At 35.4% G+C, this 6,000-nt stretch overlaps 1 long non-coding RNA gene across 1 annotated transcript in view; it reads left to right on the top strand.

Moving 5' to 3' along the window:
• The first annotated feature begins 2,108 nt into the window (after positions 1-2,108).
• LOC118716572 overlaps positions 2,109-6,000 on the top strand; it is a 742,455-nt gene continuing 738,563 nt past the window's right edge. The window contains exon 1 of the long non-coding RNA XR_004987199.2: positions 2,109-2,163. This is a non-coding gene — a long non-coding RNA (uncharacterized LOC118716572). The remainder of the gene's footprint in view (positions 2,164-6,000) is intronic.

Below are 6,000 nucleotides of genomic sequence, written 5' to 3'. Positions count from 1 at the left end.
TTGAGTTGCTAGCATTGCTTCACGTTTTATGCTGACCACCATTACTGGATATATGAAATTGCATAAGAGGAGAAGGAAAAAGGAACTAGTATTTATTAAGCACTTAATATATGATCTAATGCTTTCTTGCACAGATAATACTTGAACCACAGAACACATACACAAAAGCAAGGAAGGCCAATATTGTTATTTGCATTTCACAAATAAGCTACAGCTTAGAGAGGATAAGTAAATTTCTCAGATTCATATATTTAAATGTTTAATTTTGTTTTTACCCTACTCCAAAGTACATGTTTAATTTCTTATATAACTTCTTGCCAGATTTTGGCACCTACTGGCCATTCTGCAATATTGTGGTAACTTTGACGCATACTATGTGATATTGAAAGTATACTAGTAAAGAGAGCTCACCTATATGATATTTGTGCTCAATATGGTCTTTAAAACACAAAACATCAATATCTGAACAATCTCATTTGTTAGTTGTATTACTTTACATAAACCATGATATTTTTTTCTTCATGTAGGCTAGAGATAGGTCCATACATCATAAGATATACCTTTGGTAGCTTCAAATAAATTTTTGGAAATATTCAGTGAATATTAAATGTGGCTTAAAGTTTGACATTTAATTTTTCTCCCCCAAATTAAAAAGGCTGTATGACTTAATTTAATTTTTGAGAAGTACAATTGGATATGTTTAAGTAGACCATAAAAATCTTAGAAGAATCCATAGGCAACAAAATATCAGACATATATCATAGCAATATCTTTACAGCAATGGAAACTAAGGAGAAAATAAATAAATGGGACTACATCAAAATTAAAAGCTTCTGCACAGCAAAAGAGACCATCAACAAAACAACAAGAAAGCCCACTGCATGAGAGAATATATTTACCAATGTTATATCCAATAAGGGTCTAATCTCCAAAATTTATAGGGAATTCATACAGCTTAACAAAAGGAAGGTAAATGACCCAATTAAAAGAAAATGGCCAAAAGACTTGAATAGACACCTTTCCAAAGCTGACATACAGAAGGCTGAGAATCATATGAAAACATGCTCAAAGTCACTAAACACCCAAGAGATGCAAATCAAAACAACGATGATACCATTTCACACCTGTTAGAATGGCTATCTTCAACAAATCAACAAATGACAAATGAAGTGCTGGAGAGGATGTGGAGAAAAAGGAACCCTCATGCACTGTTGGTGGGAATGCTGACTGGTACAGCCACTATGGAAAACAGCATAGAGTTTCCTCAAAAAATTAAAAATGTATCTCAATTTTGACCCAGTGATCCCACTTATAGGAATATATCCCAACGAACCAGAAACACCATTCAGAAAGGACATATGTACCCCTATGTTCATAGCAGCACAATTTAACATAGCTAAGATTTGAAAACAACCTAAGTGCCCATCAGCAGATGAGTGGATTAGAAATAAGCTTCTGGCTTATTTCACTTAGCATTAAGTTTTTAGGCTTAACCATGTTGTCACAGGGGCAGGATTTCCTTCTTCTCTCTTTTTTTTAAGGCTGAATAATATTTGTGTGTTGTGTGTGTGTGTGTGTGTGTGTGTGTGTGTGTGTGGGTGTGTGTGAGTGTGCATGTCTGTGTGGTCACATTGTCTTTATGCATTCATCTGTCATTATGGAAAACAGTATGGAGTTTCCTCATATTTACAGATGTATATTTACAGGACACAAAATCAGTATCTTGAAGAGATACTTGGACTCTTATGATCATTTCAGCATTTTTCACAATAGCAAAGATATGGAAGCAAAGATTTGGAAACATCCCTCCATGGATGAATGAGATAAAATTTTTCGTTTTCTTTGAGTAGGACCATGTCACTGAATAGCTATCACAATTCTCGATGACTCCTCTGAAGATCCCTGTCTAGACTCAAACCAGGTGTAGTCTGGTGTACAGGCAGAGTCCTAAACTTCCTCTTTGTATCATCCAGAGTAGCTCTGCTTTCCACGCTTTTTTTTTTTTTTTACTTCCATAATATTCAATTTACATAATAAATGTGCCAATAATTATATTAATTAATTAAGTTAAAAGTCCTGGTTCTAGTCCAATGTCCTCATTTTTGCAGGCGAAGAAATGGAGAATCGGAGAAGTAAAGGACCTGTCTCAAAGTCCCACTACTAGTAAGTAATGTCTGCTGACATAGAGCAAGGTGTTGGGCTCAAGCTTTACCCATTGCATAATAACGGCTTCTCATCTCAGGCACCATGTTGCAAATTCTGTGTGAACCTCTCTTTTCATCCCTGATTAGACCACCTGTGGTCAGTGACACTAATTGTACGTCCCCTGTGCTCACTTCTGCTGTACACTTTGGAATATACTTAGAAAATGAGGTACAGGGTGTTCTTTTTAGGAAGAAAGAATGTAGTTCATGAGACAGTGTGACAAAAGAAGAAAGCTGGCATTCATTTGAAGGCTGTCCGTGCCTTAGGAGCTTCCTATGAGTCATCCCATTTAATCTTCGCAAAAATGTTGTGAGATGGCTTTATCCCTATTTTAGAAATAAGCTGAAGCTCTAAGATGGTTGATATAGCTTGTCCTAGTACATAGACCAATTTAATGTCAGGTTTCATTTCAATTCTAAATTTCTATGATTTCAAGATCCCCATTTTTTTGTACTATGACATTCTGCACTTAAGATAGGGATCAATGCAAATAGGACATCATTCTGAACAAATGAGGTGCTGTTACCACAGAATTCCTAGGCAGCAGGAGGACAGACAACCAGGCACTTGGAAGATCCAGATAAGGCACTTCATTGCAAGAGCACCTCCCTGGCTCAGGGAAATCTGTTCCCAAAGCTGAGCCTGAGTGCAGTGGGGCTTTGTATTATATAGCCCTAAATTCTTTGTTTCCCAGCCCCAGGGCTTTTTCCTGGGCTTTTGTGGCCCCTATGATGGTTGTAAGGAGGAAGTGAAATTATAACCAATGGCCTTGGCTGTTGTCAGCAGTCAACCCTCCTGTGGGGGCTGTGCATGGTTTATGGTCTCTATAAGTTAAGTGTTCAGGGAAACAAGATTTGCTAAGGCTAGGGCACAAGGGAGAGGGGATTGAGGCTTAAAAGCATATGCATCAGGATGCAGGTTGACTGAACACAGACTTAGGCTGCTTAGCTCAGGTTGCCTTCACAGTACAACCTATTGCATGAACAGTGTATGCTTCAAGGTGCTAAGAGAAAACTTGAGTATTGGCAGTCAATTTGGGTCTGGACACTGTAAAGATTGATATGCTCTTGCTATTGACTCTCAACTAGCATTTCTTTACAAGCTTCTTCTTATGAAGACATTAGCTATAATGATACCTGTAAATGGGTGGGAAAATATTGGCAACACATATACATAATGATATTACTGCTAGAGATCGATGACTTATCAAGATAAATAGAATGAGAGTTTTAAAAAAAGTGTGGGGTTGGGTAAAATTTTCTTTCAAGAGGAGAGTATGAGAAGCATGGAATATGAGCAGGGGTACTTTACCAATAGGGATACGCTAAATCAGATATGATAAGAGGTGAAGCACTATTTCAAAAAGCTGGACTAGGGTTTATTAGTAGAAATCTTTGACGTCTGGTCTAAAAAAATATATTTTACCATATCAAGAATAACTGGTCATTGATGGAGTTGGCCTTTCATTATTATTTTGTGTTTGTTTATTGCTCTCATGTGTACAATGCTATAGTCAGAACTGTGTCTTGGAAAAATTATGATAGCATTATGCTGGTAGACTGCATGGGTAAAAAGTTGGAAGTGAGTAGACCAAGGAGCAAGTATATTAAAAATAATAAGAATAATGGCAACCATCCCTACTTAATTTTTATCTGTTAAAGATAATATCTCTCTTCCCCAGTAGCTGTAGTTACTCAGACTTCTATAGTAACCTTGAGGAAAAAAATGTTGCTGACCTCTTGTACCAGGTCTTAGGTCAGGCTTGCCTCAAAGAAATGAACGTAAAATTCCATAGATCCAGTATTCATTTTCCTCCCATTGACCTTTTCTTGATAAGTATTTGTTGAATAAATAAGTAAATTTTTTAACAGCAGATTAGTTTATTTCTTAGATTTATTTGGTTGATATTGATTAATAAAATTATGTAGGTTTTGAGTATGCAATTCTAAAGTACATCATCTGTATATTGCATAAATTTTGTTTTAATTGCCTGTCCACCTTGAAAATTCCTCTTATGTAAGGGAGAAGATGGATGTCATGACAGTTGTTTATTATTATTATTATTTATTATTATTATTATTATTATTATTATTATTAAACCCTGTCTTAGAGGAGAAACCTTTCTGAATGAAAACTTGCCCTATGCTTTGAAATCCCTGTTTACCTAATATTGTCCTCAGATGGAGGAAGGGGAAAAGTAAGGGATACTGGTTTTCCTCCTGAGGGGCATAAACAAGTAGGAAGTAGCTTAAAGCATTTTGCTGGGATAACAAAGGAACAATAGCAATAAAAAGCCCCTTACGCAAATTAAGAATTATTTCCCATCATAAAGGTTAACTGCTGGATTTGCACACCAATATAGGGAGGGGAGAGATCTGAAAGCTCCATATCCTCTTGTTAGAGGCAATACAGAGCAACTTCTGCTCTTAATTCCATTTTAAACACTCAACACTTTCATCATTTTAGAACCCTTCCTCTCCCAGGAATTAAATGCACCCATTAATGAACCTGAGCAATAGCACCCCACACCTTGCTACTTCCTAACTATGATCTCTCAAGTACTGCAGCTACACACTGAACAATTTGCTGTCTTCCTGCTCATTTGAATCCATACCTCTGGAACTTTATTCAGAATTATTTTTTTCTGTTTTGCATTACATTTTTGATTCCAGACCCCTTTAGGAATGCACTTCATTTAATTTATATTAATTTGCCTTTATGTGATGTATCTGCCAAATATTGGATGTCTGTTATGTTTTCCTAGAGAAAAACAAAATTATTCCCCCTGTTCCAAACATGGATTATCCCTCTCAAAGGCAATGCCATTGCCATTTGAGATCCTTTTTTTTTTTTTTTTTTTTTTCAAACTAATACACAAGTGAACTGAGAAGGCAGCGCTTTGACGGAGGGTCTATTCAAGTCAATTCAACATATGCCATTTGGTATTTTGTTTGGCTAGTTACTTGCAATGAAAAGGCAAGTTAGATGTTTTGGTTGAGAAAGGAAAGTGGTTCTACACCTTTATTATAAACGTAATAAAAGTCAAAATAGGCCAACCTTGTTAGGGTTTGATGTGAGCAATGAATATCAATAAGATTGTGTCTGGTACACAAAAATATTATTTGTTGAGCGACTAGTGTATTATCGGCTTGTAACTAACAGTTCTTTTGCCTGTTTCACTTGTCTATTTGTGAATGTAGTCTATCAGTTAAAGGTTACATTGGTATGGACACATACTTATCATTAGATTTTCGGCAATTTTCTGAAGAATCAGTCCTCTGTTTGAATATTATACATTAGCCAAAAAGATGAGTTTATGCAGAGACTGACTCCTGGCAGCCCATTGTTCTGAGAATTGAACATAATGTTTTCAGCCTTGTTTCTTGTTATGACTGTGATACTGTAAGCAAGACCCAGTGATATTCCATGTATAGTTTTGTATAGTTTTCTTTTTTTAAATTGGTCTTTGGGCTAAAAATAGAATGAGTTTCATAGGATAGAGATAAAACGTATATCCCAAGTCTATAATATCTGATATAGAGAAATGAGGGAAAATATTTGCTTTGTTTCCCAAGATGATAAATTAATTTTATATTACTATAAAAAGTTTAAAGAAAAAGGATTGTTTAAAAAACTTTTAAAAAAATATAAAATATAACATTATATTATGAGAGACAGTTTTGCACACAGATAAGAATATAGATTATAGGGAAACATGATATGCATAATATCATAGGTTTCACCATTTATTATTTGTATGACCTTATTTAACTTTTCAAATGTTTCTGTGCCTCA

This window comes from Pipistrellus kuhlii, unplaced genomic scaffold, assembly GCF_014108245.1.
Source record: "Pipistrellus kuhlii isolate mPipKuh1 unplaced genomic scaffold, mPipKuh1.p scaffold_m20_p_12, whole genome shotgun sequence".
In the NCBI taxonomy this organism is placed as follows: Eukaryota; Metazoa; Chordata; class Mammalia; order Chiroptera; family Vespertilionidae; genus Pipistrellus; species Pipistrellus kuhlii.
Note: the sequence above shows the minus strand (reverse complement) of the source record. Positions and strands in the feature narration are given on the sequence as shown.